Source organism: Leptinotarsa decemlineata, unplaced genomic scaffold, assembly GCF_025532065.1.
Source record: "Leptinotarsa decemlineata unplaced genomic scaffold, Ldec_3_MD MMD2_tig00002082_RagTag_RagTag, whole genome shotgun sequence".
In the NCBI taxonomy this organism is placed as follows: Eukaryota; Metazoa; Arthropoda; class Insecta; order Coleoptera; family Chrysomelidae; genus Leptinotarsa; species Leptinotarsa decemlineata.
The window spans coordinates 5,562,675-5,576,793 of record NW_027412573.1 but is presented as its reverse complement, the minus strand read 5'-3'; the positions used below and the strand labels follow the sequence as shown (position 1 = coordinate 5,576,793).

General features: G+C 37.0%; 1 protein-coding gene across 4 annotated transcripts in view; it reads right to left on the bottom strand.

Moving 5' to 3' along the window:
* LOC111515825 (uncharacterized) overlaps positions 1-14,119 on the bottom strand; it is a 192,848-nt gene that overhangs the window by 115,195 nt on the left and 63,534 nt on the right. The window contains exon 1 of one of the 4 annotated variants that reach the window (XM_074176892.1): positions 7,397-7,574. The exons of 2 other annotated variants lie outside the window; for them this stretch is intronic. The gene's annotated coding sequence lies outside the window, so the exon portion shown is untranslated. Of the gene's footprint in view, positions 1-7,396; positions 7,575-14,119 lie in introns of those variants that run through there. One more of the 4 variants, XM_074176894.1, reaches the window with a different exon arrangement.

Here is a 14,119-nt window from a genome sequence, read left to right as displayed (position 1 = left end):
CCTCAGCAACTTTTGATGCTTTGTAAAACTCATATCAGACGTTCTTTGGAATATTGTTCTCGTGCATGGAGCTCTGCCCCCAAACATGCCCTGAAGTTGCTGGATTCCATCCAGAAAAGAGCTGTTTGGGAAAGCTCAATTGGTAATATTTCGCGCTGTATCGAGCATTAAGGGGCTAAAGCAACGTACCACCCAAAAGAGACGTTCATGACCTTCTGAAAGGCAAAAAAAACAGCGTATCACCAAAAAACATATTTGTCCGATATATCGACTTTAAGTATGCAACGGAATGAACTCCGGTGCTCATGTTGAAGTAATCGTCATTGAAGATTTCCTTCAACGGAGCTTCCCGAATCCACTCCTCAGAAAGGTACCTTACCAATGCTAACCAATGATAACCAATGCCTTACCAATGATAACGGATATCACCCCAACATTTTCCAACAGTTCATTTTTCGAAACCCATTTCTGAGCTGATATATACCTACACAAACAAGAGCCATCCGCCTAATTGGAGACGCGAAATACACGTGCAACCTTGATAGCCTGGAACATCGAAGAAAGGTTGGAAATTTGTCTCTCTTTTATAGATACTTTCACGGGAGGCGTTCAAGTGACTTGGCACATTTGATTTCACCAAGAGCTGTACATATCAGTAATACACGACGAACTGTGGCAGCTCATCGTTTTGAGGTTCAACTCAGTACACCTCGGACTACGCTGTTTGACAGATAGACAGACAGACATTATTATTGATCATAAAATCTCCAATTTACATCGGGTTGACAGGCATAAAACTTAAAAATACAATTGGAAAATAACATTGCAACAGTAATAATATGTCATATAGGACAACATAGAAGTGCAGGTTAGCATTATAATAAATAGTAAATGTTTGAAGTGCATGAATTTTGACAGAATAAAAAGGGTTCATCAGCTCACCTCAGTTGCAGAGAGAGGAAAATTCCTGAATGTTATAAAATGTATTCGAGAACAAAAACGACTTAAGACTATGTTTGAATCTGGCCAGGCTTGTTATAGTTTTCAAATCGTTTGGTAAAATATTGAAGTACTGCATACCAGCGTAATCTGGTGATTTTTTATAACTAGAGTATTTCACCTTTTGCAATCTGAATTGATTTTTTTGTCGTGTTTAGTAGCCATGAATGTCGCTATTAAGTTCAAAGTTATTTTTATTCTTGTGAATTTCATATTATTCTTTTTTGTGCCAGAAAAACTCTGTTACTGGAAGTTGCTAGCCCATAGACTGAGATGTTGTAACTAATGGTCGAGTAGAATAGGGCATAGTAGACAGCGATTAGCCCTTCTTCGTTCAGGCAGCTTTTCAGGTTATTTATGGCAAAGTATTGTTTATCTAGTTTAGAGCAAATGCTGTTTATGTATTCGTCCCAGCTGAGAGTTTCATCTAGAACTGTGCCTAAAAAATTGCATTTGGAATTGAATATTTTGGGCGATTATGGGATCTACACAGGGTCTGTGGAATTTTAGTAGTGTTGTCTTTGAGTGGTTCATCATTAGGCGATTTTTGTGACACCATTCATCGAATTCTTGAAGGACCTTTTATGTTTTAAATACCACTTCATCTTCGTTTATGCTAGATACGATTATAGATGTGTCGTCTGCATATATAAAGATTTCACCGTAACTTATGTAGTCAGGTAGATCATTGATGAATTATAGAAAAATCAGAGGACCGAGCACACTTCCTTGAGGTATTTCCGAATTAACCAGGTATTCGTCTGAAATTTCATCATTCACCCTCACAATGAGTCTTCGCCCTTGTAGGAATGACTGAATCCAATCGAGTATATTACCTCGTAATCCTACTGCTGATAATTTTGACAATATAAAATCAAAATTGAGGCTATCGAAGGTCAAAAAACAGTCCGAGAATAAACTCATTTTTATCCATCCTGTTATTAATCAGTTGTACAAAAGAAGTTGTTGCCGTTTCGGTTGAGTAGTTTTCCCTGAATCCGTGTTGGTTTTGATTCAGTATATTGTATTTTATAAGAAAACTATTGATTCTTTTGCAAATACCCTCCTCCAATACTTTTGAGAATATACTGAGTAAGACGATGGATCTGTAGTTGAGCATTGAGAGCCGGTCGTTTTTCTTATGTATAGGTGAGACTACAGACAGTTTCAGTCTAGAAGGAAAATGACCTAATTCGAATGATATATTTAGTATCTCAGCCAACAAGGAGGCAATATCAGCGGATCACTTTTTCAGAAGGGATACCGGCACCTCATCTATGCCTGTTGGATTTTTTATTTTTCATTGCAGCTTTAATCTCTTCTATTTCGGTTGAGGAGAATGATTGAAATACAAATGAGTTGCTTACTAGGCGCTTGGAAGTTGTACACATTTCAGATAGGTTGTTTCCAAAATGAGATTTGAGAACTCTTTCATCTGGAGAATTGCGTTTATGTGGAAAAAACTTCCTGAGAACGTTTTTCCAAATGGATTTAATCTCCAGCGATTCAAATTCAATGTGAATCGCTACTTTGCACCGCTCTGGAGCGCCCTAAGGATTTTCCTGTAGTGCTTGTGTTTTGTCCTTAAAAATAAACTCCACAAATTTGAATGAAACAAATCGCCTCAAAACATATCAAATCGTTCAGAATCTATTAAAAAAATCCGTTCTTATTCATTCGTTCAACGGATTAGTTCCTCTTCTAGGTTGTTATTGATGGTAAACTTCCTACAGAATTTATAGTAGGTTCGTTAAAGCAAGTACACAAGATTTGTTCTGGCGATGAATCTTGGAAGTGATGAATGATACAAACCAATTCGAATCGATAAGGAATCTCGAAACTGTTTGAGAAGGGGAGATTTGGAAGATCAAAGAAGTATGGAAGGAAGTGTTGAATGACATCCGTTAGACAGCTACGGCATGATGGTACGGTCGCATAAAAATCATTTTAGATTCTGTGGTGAATTAACTATTTTTCAAGTTTTCATTTTCAACTTGATATTTTGTGGTAGTGGGTTTTACAAAATAGCCTTCTCAACTGAAATATTTTCAACTTCCGGTCTCTTGAGGGCAACTTCCCTTATTTCAAATGGAACACCCTGTTTTCAATACATTTTTGAATTTCTCAGTACATTTTAGGCCCATTTTGTATGACAATGCCTATACCCAAACTTGTTAATTTTCGAGATATTATTTTTTTTCTGAAAAATTTTACAGTTACAGTACCACTCCGAAAAAATCATAACTCATAGACAGTAATAGTTGAAAATGTGAAATTTCACAGTATCACACCATAAGCATCAAGTCATGAACAGGTCCATCGAATTTTCGAAAATAATTTACAGGGTGGTAGAAATTTCCACCTAAAACATAACATCGAGAAAACTGATGAAACACGATTTCTTCAAATGGAAACCATACACTATTCTATTATTTTTGGATACTACGAAATGAAGATATCAAATTCATGAAGAATGTCCTATACCTGAAATACACCCCTGGCAAGATATATCCGATTTTAGGAAATATTTGAAATGAAAATCATTCGAAGCAATACCAAACCAAGAAAGCTTTGAAAACAAATGAAGTTACAACAAGTATGTCAAAATTTGATGCGATATAATTAACGTGTATTTAGCAGTTCTCTATTTGTGTGCAAAATGTCTCGTTTGAAGTATGCTAATGAAGATTTCCTGAATTTAATAATCATTCATGGTGAATGCAATAAGATAATGGACAGAACTTGTCGTGTTTTTGCAAAAAGATTTCCAAATCTACACATACCCAATAAAAATATTCTGAGAAGACTTCTAAGAAACTTCTGTGATTTCGGATCTTTTTCGTCTGTCATCAACAAAAAAAAACCACTCGTAAACAATGAGGACATCGAAATTGTAGTATTGGCCTACTTCACAGCCTATCCAGAAAATTCGTTGAAAGATACAGAAAAGTCACTTAGAATTTCATGTTCGTCAATAAACCGGATTTTAATCAAACATAAGTGGGCTATTTAAATTTCCTCCTCGCTCTCCAGACCTGACGCCAGTGGACTTCTTCATCTGGGGATATATCAAAGAGGATGTTTGGATCCTGTGAATGATAAAGAAAACATGAAACGAAGGGTTCTGAGAGCTTTCAATAATTTGATTCCTGACTCCATACAGAAAGCTACAAATAGTGGTATGCAATAAAGAATATATTCTTGTTTAGAACAAAACGGCAATGTCTTTGAACATCTGTTGAAATGAACCACAATATTAGCTGAATTTCAAGAAATTGAGTTAAATTCTAAAATCAAAGTATAATTTAACCTCAAAAAATATAAACAAAGTAAAATTACTGTATTCGATATCAATAAACAAAGATATAATTTATCTCTCTGATAGTATTTTATTTCAATTCATCCACTTTCATGTTGAGTTACCTTTTACCAACGACAGAGTTAATATTAGTTCATTTGTTTTCAAAGCTTTCTTGGTTTGGTATTGTTTCGCATGATTTACATTTCAAATATTTCCCAAATTCGGATATATCTTGCCAGGGGTGTATTTTAGGTATAGGACATTCCTCATGAATTTGATATCATTTTTGTCGTATCAGCCAAAGATAATAGAATATTGTATGGTTTCCATTTGAAAAAATCGTGTTTCATCAGTTTTCTCGATGTTATGTTTTAGGTGGAAATTTCGACCACCCTGTAATTTTTTTTCTAAAATTCATGGACCTGTTTATGACTTGATGCTTAAAGTATGATTCTATGAAATTTCACATTTTCAACTGTTACTGTCTATGAGTTATGATTTTTTCGAAGTGGTGCTGTATCTGTCAAATTTTTCAGAAAAAAATAGGCATTGTTATACGAAGTGGTCCTGAAATATGCTGAGAAATTCAAAAATGTAATAAATTATAGGGTGTTCTAGTTGAAATAAGGAAGTTGCCCTCAACTTCCTTAATAAATTACACGGTGTTCTATTTGAAATAAGGAAGTTGACCTCAACTTCCGGTATAACGGAAAAAGACCGGAAGTTGGAAATATTTTAATTGAGAAGGCCATTTAGTAAAACCCACTGCCACAAAATTTCAATTTCTTATTTTGAATCGTTCTTCATATATTCCTAACGAACGCTCATCGTGAACGATGACTAACTTTGAGGCGGACAGCAAGCCATGATGGTTAAACCCCTGAAGAAGCTAGCCACTCGAGCCCGCAAAACGGCAGGAAGACATTCCAAAAACCCTTGGCTTTCAAACTTGAAAAACAAGGACACTACTGAATATTGTTGTTATTTCTAGAAGAGATTAGATAGCGTTTTCGATGCAAATCATGTGTAGCATGAGGGTTTGTTGGCCAAAATTCAATGCTACGACTGGTCGGATCATTTTGGTGTATGGCTCTTCAGCTTCCTGAAGTGGCCGTCGATGGATATCTCTCATATACTTTTACCATCAACGCTGGTGTTCCCCAGGGATCCATATTATCTCTAACCCTTTTTTTATTGTATATCAACGACTTATTGGAGAAAACGAATAATCCACTGAATTGTTTTACTGACGACAGCACATTTGTCTCGTCATTTCATTTGGATTCCAGGACGCGAATGCACATCTCACAGGCAGCAGGAGGTTGCATATCTTGATGAGGATCTAGAAGTGATTTCAAATTGGGGTGAAAGTAACCAGGTTCGATTCAGTGCTACAAAAACCCAGGCATCGGTTTTCTCCAAGAAGATAAATGTCTCCAAACAGGAAATAATAATGTCAGGACAAACAATTTCGCTTTCTGCTTCGATTAATTTGTTGGGGGTTAAAATGGATACCAATATGTCTTGGCACAATCATGTCGCTGAAATTGCAAAGGCTGCTTCCCAAAAGCTTGGAACACTGTTCCGAATCAAAAAGTGTACACACCTCAACAACTTTTGATGCTTTTTGAAGCTTGGATTAAACTTTTTTGGAGTATTGTTCCCATGTAAGGAGCTCTGCCCCTAAGCATGGTCTAAAGCTGCTGGATTCCATCCAGAAAAGAGCAATCCGCCTGATTGGAGACGCGAACATCACTTGCAACCTTGATATCCTGGAACATCGAAGAAAAGTTGGAGAATTGTCCTTCTTTTATAGATACCTCCGAAGGAAATGTTCAAGTGACCAGGCACATTTGGTTCCACAAAGAGCGGTACATATCAGGAATACGCGACGGACTGTGACTGCCCATCGTTTTGAGGTTCAACTCAGTACACCTCGAACTTTAGTATTTGAGAACTCTTTCATTTGTAGAACTGCGTTTATGTGGGATAAACTTCCTTTGAGCGTTTTTCCAAATAGATTCAATCTCCAGTAGATAATTAAGTAGATGGGTGATAGATTATAAATACTCCAGAAACACCTCCTCATAAACACTTTTGCGGGGCAGGGCCGTAGCGGAAAGAAAAACTAAGGGTGGAGGGAATCCAAATTTTCCCAACCCCACCAGCAAAATTCCCCAACTTTCGAAAAAATGAAAGCCGAGGGATTAGTTACTAGTGTAACGTATTAATTTTCTTACTTAAGTATCCAAAGATTGGCTGACTGCTTATGCCCGTTAGGGTATGCACAAACAAAAAAAAAATGTTGGTAATTATAAAAATAATTATGGGAATTATTCTACTTTGGACCAAGGTCTTTTGTGTCCCACCATATCCACCATGTATAGGAATAATCAATACAAATGAAAGGAAACAACACTTAAATAATATTGTGCTGATTGTTTTCTTTTATTATTTTTTCTATCTTCACGGCCCGAAATTTCCCAACTTTTCCAAGTCGAATAAACAGCGAAAAGTTGGGAATTTTGTAAAATTATCACTTCAAAATTTGTGGACTGTTCAGGACTGTTCTCTTACTTGGGAGAAATTAAACTTTTTTGAAGTTTTCAAACAACTCAGAATTTCAAAGTATGGGATCTCCAAGTTATGCATGTTGGGAAATCCCAACCTTGTCCTGGTTCTTTCTCTTTTCTTATTACCTCTTCCTTTCTTTTCTCTCATTTTAATTTTTTCAATTTTTATTCATTTTTTTACTATTATATTTTTCTATCTTCACGGCCCGAAATTTCACAACTTTTTCCCAAGTCGAAAAAGCAGGGGGGGCTTTCCCCATCCCCCCCATGGCAACGGCCCTGTTGCGGTGAGTTTCGGCCACCTTGCACAGGAATTTCAAACTGGTAACAATAAAATGAAAACTTTCAGAGCTGAGAAAAATATCCTTGCTCAAAAAAAAAAACTTCCGAAGTTGCGGTTGAACATCCCTTGAAGTTGATGTGGCGACACCCAGATATTGGTCAGGTAAAACGGGTTTATTGTTGTTGGAAATTAGTTTGTCTCCGGAAAGTTAATACAAGCTATCCCGGAAAATGTACTTACCTACTTTTAGTTTTAATTCTCGCCCAGAGATACTGTTACGGCCAGGCCAACCTCACAATGAAAGGTATCTTCCGGTAATTGGACATATCGTTCACGTACCGCAAGAACAACAAGGGCGGGAAGACGACGCCAACGTTTGTATCACGAGCCCAGGATCGAATATCCCCAAAACGCGACACGAATTAACCAGACTTCCAGAGTAAATAGTTATTCACGTGAGACGGGATGCTGCCGCATATCAGTTTCCTGCTATTTACGGAAACTGACAAGCCGCTTCGAAATGATTCCAGATTATCTTGATAAAGGAGGCGTTGATATTCGCGTCGAGTCAGAAAAACAAAAGCGATGGTATATTCTGGAACAAAATCAAAACTTCTTGATTAACACGCCTTTTTTGCAGCTTGACTTCCAGGCGATGATAGGGTGGGAAATAAACTCGAATTCGTATTCAATGGGCATAAATCCCCTCCCTAAAAATATGAAGGACAGCAACTTTGGAAGGCATTTAGTTTTTTTTTTAATATCTCAAAAACTATCAATACCTGAAAAATTTAAAGAATGCAGTTTACAATGAAAAAGTTTCGGATCTCTATTCTTGGAACCACATTGTTTATAATTTTGGTTTGAATCGCCTCAAAAATCATTTCGAAAATTAACATATTTTTTCATAAAGTTTTATCAGGTTATTGTAATTTTTTTTCAGTTTTTATAAGTCTATTTCCAATATCTCAGTGCACTTTTGCCAATGCCGACTTATTCCGTCAACAAAATAGATGGGTGCTCAGGATACGCTGAAGTCGACGAAGGCCGTTATTGTCTGGTCCTGATTGACGGAGGTTCTACCGGTTATACCAAAGAGTTATCCTCCTGTCCTTTCCAGGAAGGTGGACAGGTCACTAGGAGACATCTCCTTTATATCGGGAGGTGTAGGTCAAGACAAGCCGAACACACACTCTCTTATTGACGGTAACTCCGGACACTCGCATAGGACATGCCTGACAGTTTCATCTTCTTGTTCACACATCCTGCATAGGAGTGTGTCCACTAGCCCCATATTATGGAGGTGTTTCCTCAGTTGACAGTCATCGCCAGATATTTCTTCGGCGCCAAATTCCCAGGGTCGTTCAGGGTAATCCTGACATTCTGGTTATTTCTTTTGTGGCGATTGAGATACCAGCAACTTCTGTTTTTCCCATTCCCCGCTCAATCCTTAGGCTCAGTGATATGGAGTACATTCCACATCATGAGCCTTCTTTGGTTTTAGAACCGTCTGTATACAGGCTGATTCACGGTGGATGGCACATTAGACGTTTCTGGTGAACCAGACACTTTGAAAATTTAATGGAGGGCATATTCGGACATTCTCTAGCCAACTAAAATATTTTCGACAATGCGGTGTTGCCGCTTCTATTAGAAAGCAGTAGCAACTTTGATTTTTCAAATAGAACACTCTGTATATAATATAATTTTTGGAATCTCCAACAATTGCCCGACAACTTTTCTTGATATTTCCCTATACCTATCTGTTACCGTTTTCGAAATAAAAATTAATTTCAATTTTTTTCTTCGAAAATCATGACTTCTAAAAATGCCGATATCTTTTAGTTAAGAAGTACTATGATATCGAAATTTGGTTTGGAGTTAGGTGATACTTGGACACTTTCTACACGTCAGCCTAATCTCCGTTACTTCAATACAGGGTGGTAAAAAAATACAGTTTTTTCGTTTGCTTGAAAAAGTAGCTGAAATTTGATTATTTTAAATGGAACACCCTGTATATTATTGAAAATTCGGAAAGCTGCTGAAATTTACTTTCTTTCTATGTATATCATACCTATACCCAACTAGTCAAGTTTCGGACTTATGAACATTTATTTGTGAAAATGTCCCTTCAGAATGGTATTTTCATTCGGTATTTGGTAAGCAGGCCATGATTACTATTTGACAGTAGCGTTGTGACATTCTCCTAATAATATCGACATTTCCGTCACTTCAGAAGTTGCAAATACCTTCAAAACGATGGAACAAAACTATTCAAACGAAGTTCATATGAATTTGTTTATTATTTTTGGACAGTGTGACAAAATTATCAGCAGAACATGTAGAAAGTTCAATGAAATGTATCCGAATCTACCGCCAATGAACCTCAAGAAATTTATACGAATTCAGAACAATTTCAATATGTTTGGATAAACTTCAAAAAAGCACCAAGAAACTTGAAATTGGAAATATTGATATGAATAATTATAAAAAAGTAAAACAATCATGTGGAATATTTCAAAATATGTTCGAATCGCTGGCCGTTCACTTCCAAGCACTTTAAAATGCGGGTGTTGACTGCTTTCGTGGTGGCAGATCTGATTTCATTGGGATGCAAATCTTCAAATGTTTGGGCAATCCTTTCTAACAATTCATCTCTCGAACGCACGGGTATTTTGTAAACTTTTTCTTTAAACATTCCCCACAAATAAAAATCTAATGGATTAAGATCGGGTGATCTCGCTGGCCAATTCCATGGTCCCAAGCGCCTCATCCACCGATCGTCAAATAGTCTATCCAGTTCTGCGCTCACTTCTCTTGTGCAATGTGCAGGAGCTCCGTCTAGTTGGTACCAACAGTTTCGATAATCTTCGAGTGGCAGATTATCCACGAAACTGTCTACAGTATTCTCCAAAATATTCAGGTAGCTTCTGGATGTTAATGACTCCTCGTATATCACGTACCTCAATTTGTTGTCCATCAACATGCAGAAGACATTAAAACTAAATTTTTCTTGAAATCCGGCTTCTTTTGTGACGTGAGGATTTTCACTGGACCAATAATGACGATTTTTTCTATTGAAAATCCCTTCTCTCGAAAATTTCGATTAATCAGTCCAAATAATTTTATTTAAAAAATGTGGATCTTCTTGAATGCGTGTCAACAACATTTCACAAAATTCTACTCTCTGTTGAGGATCTTGAGGCTTCATTGCTTGAATTTTGGTGAATTTATAATCATGCATTTTATGTCTTCGCAAGATTCTTTGAACCGATGAATATTTTATACCCAAATCTTCTTCAGCACTTCTTATCGATGACTCGGGAAATGCGTGAAAATATGCTAAGACATTAATCTGGTTGTCTTCGAAAGTTACGGGTCGAGGCAAGTTTCTTGGTGCTTTTAAAGTTGATCCAAATGCATTGAAATTGTTCTGAATTCGTATAAATTTCTTGAGGTTCATTGGCGGTAGATTCGGATACATTTCATTGAACTTTCTACATGTTCTGCTGATAATTTTGTCACACTGTCCAAAAATAATAAACAAATTCATATGAACTTCGTTTGAATAGTTTTGTTCCATCGTTTTGAAGGTATTTGCAACTTTTTTGTCACACTGTCCAAAAATAATAAACAAATTCATAAGAACTTCGTTTGAATAGTTTTGTTCCATCGTTTTGAAGGTATTTGCAACTTCTGAAGTGACGAAAATGTCGATATTATTAGGAGAATGTCACAACGCTACTGTCAAATAGTAATCATGGCCTGCTTACCAAATACCGAATGGAAATACCATTCTGAAGGGACATTTTCACAAATAAATGTTCATAAGTCCGAAACTTGACTAGTTAGGTATAGGTATGATATACATAGAAAGAAAGCAAATTTCAGCAGCTTTCCGAATTTTCAATAATATACAGGGTATTTCATTTAAAATAATCAAATTTCAGCTACCCCCCAGACCCCCAGAGGGGTCAAACCAGTAATTAATTCCATTGCCGCGATTGGTGTTGTTATCATGGCTCCTGTGATGTTTAAACAAGCCAATCACCGTATTTGATATAATTTTTGGATGACCGTTGTCATACATACTTATTGCTCTACTAGAGAGCATATTGAGTATCCATTCTCCTACTACCAGAGGTACATTCCTGGAGTGTAGTTGCTGGGTAATTGTTGGAAAGGTTGTTTTATCAAATGCTCCCTCGATATACCCAGGGTGGATTCTTTGTTGTCCAATGATCTTTCAATTCTGCCAAACACATGATGAAGGGACCAATCAGTACACCTTCCCAGAGTATATGCATGCTGATTTGGATGACGTGGGTTGTTAACTAGTACTTTATCTCTTATGTACCGCTCACATAGCTTCTCCATAGTTTTTAAAATAAACTATGTGAGACTAATTGGTCGAAATGCTTTTGGTGAGGTAAAGTCCATCCTACCTGATTTGGGTATTTATACCACTCGTACATTTCTCCACTTACTGGAAATATACCTCAGAGCTAGAGAGGCTCTGAATATTCCAACCAGGTGCGGCATAAGAATATCCAATCCCCATTGAAGTAGGGCTGGTCTTATACCGTCAGGTCCTGGTGACTTGGGGGGGAACGCCCGCTATGGCCCATCTCATCTTGTCCTCATCAATTACTACACTACCAGATTGCCAGTCGTATTGTGAGGGTATTTTTGGAACTTCCGCCAAGTTCGTCGTTCCGGGAAATATAGAACGCTTTCGAAAGTAAACTGTATTATTGTATGGAACTAGATGGAGGTTATTTTGAACACTTCATCCGTTGTTTGTGTTGCCATTGATATTAATTTTGTTGATTTCCTCAATAAAATAAAGAGCGAGAGTGAATTTTCTGTTTTTTTCTCAAATAAAACGTTCAACATCTAATTTCTCAATAAAGAATGAACAATTTTCGAGAAAAATCACAGAAGTATTAGAGGACCTTTCAAGCGATGTATCACTCGAACCCCTGCCAATGAAAAAATAGGACGGTAGTTGCTGACCGTAGTTGTGTTTTGGGTATGATTTCCATATCAGAATTAGTCTCCCTAGAAATAAAAATTGACGTGTTCTCTGAAATTTTCGATTAAACGTCCATTTCTGGCTTAGAGGGGGGGTTAAGTTTTCATTGGAACGCATTATATTATCTATTCCCTGTCTGGGGTAGACATTATCTAGTTTGAAGATGACATATTTGATAAACCATCGTTGGACAGATTCAAGCGATTGAATATATGTGGTATATACAGGGTGTCCCATATAAAACTCCACGGGCAAACATCTGAAAAATGAGAGAGAATATTTTTAGATATTTGCCCGCGGAGTTTTATATGGGACACCCTGTATAGGTGACCAGATAAGACAGCCTTATTCTGAATGGCATCATAGAAATGAGTTGAAGAGAGTGATAAAACTTTCCACGCTTTTGAAATCTTCACAATTTCTGAATATGAGCCTTAACATTATTTTCGCAGCAGTTACACTTTTCAACAATAATAATTTGTCTCTTGTAGACGAAACGAAGCAGTTTATTTTTATTGTAGATTAATTTTTCGGAACTACCACCTGATCAGCTAATTATTCCAAATCCAAAAAATTGAGCGGAGTTACTTCTAAAATTTCTGTTCACGAAATGAAGTATTACTGAGAAGTTTGTTTTACTTATACCCTGAATTAAATTCCATTTTCTCTGAACAAACTTCTCTTGACCTTTCTCCCCTCCTACGCGTTCATCTACCCTGCAACAACCCCTCGTCGACTCTCCTTTCATGATGTTTATTCGCCTCAATAATCCTGCTTTTCAGTTTCGACTTACTCATCCTTTCCGAGTTGTTGGACTGACGCCATATTCGATGAGTGTTGTTTCAATATTTATACAAAAGTCGTCTTGTTGAAGCTTCTTCTATATCAATAAAAGCTCTCAACTCGGACGGCTCGCAGTGTTCAAGTGTTAAACTTCCAAATTAGTTTTTGCATGACGTCTGAACCATTGGGAAATACTCATGTCGAGGAAAATTCGTCTGGACGGACACTTCTGGGCTCGGGGTGTCATGTATTAATGACCTTCGGTCAGGAGTTCCAGAAACAGTGCGCATTAGGTGGGAAACAGTTGAATTCCATTCACAAGTCGGATGATTCTGGGCTGTTTTGAGCTATTAATAATGACAAGAATATCTTCCGAAGGGAACTCGAGAAGCTTCAGAACGAACTGCCACAAATCTGACGATTTATTCTGACTTATACAATTTACTCTACATTTACATTTTCACTATAAAGGATTTTACAACCACGACACGTGTTTTGCTATACAATAGCGACCCCAAGCGAGGTTATTATCGTTTAGGTCTAGCTGCGTATTTACGTTGATTTTGATAAAGGGTTTTATAAAAACTTCAACACGTGTTTTTCTTTACAATAGCTTTCTCAAGCGAGCTCTTTCTCACTTCTCGCTACGTATTTACATTGATTCTAATAAAGGGTTTTTATGAAAACCGCGACACGTGTTTCGTTATACAATAGCCTCCTCCAGAGAGATTATCTCGCTCAATGTTAGCTTCGTATTTACGCTACGATTCTGATAAAAGGTTCTACAAAAGCAGCGACACGTGTTTTGATATACAATTGCGGCCTCCAGCGAGGTTATACCTATCCACGTTGATTCTGATAAAAGGTTTTATAAAAACTGCGACACTTGTTTTTCTTCACAATAGTTTCTTCAAGCCAGCTTATTTCTAGCTACGTATTTATGTTGATTCTGATGAAGGATTTTTATGAAAACTCCTACACGTGTTTCATTATACAATAGCGGCCTCAAGCGAGGTTATTATCGTTTAGGGCTAGCTACCTACTTACGTTGATTCTGACAAAGAGTTTTATAAAAACTGCGACACGTGTTTTTCTTTACAATAACTTTCTTTGGTAACGTTATTCTTACTCCAGGCTAGGTGCAT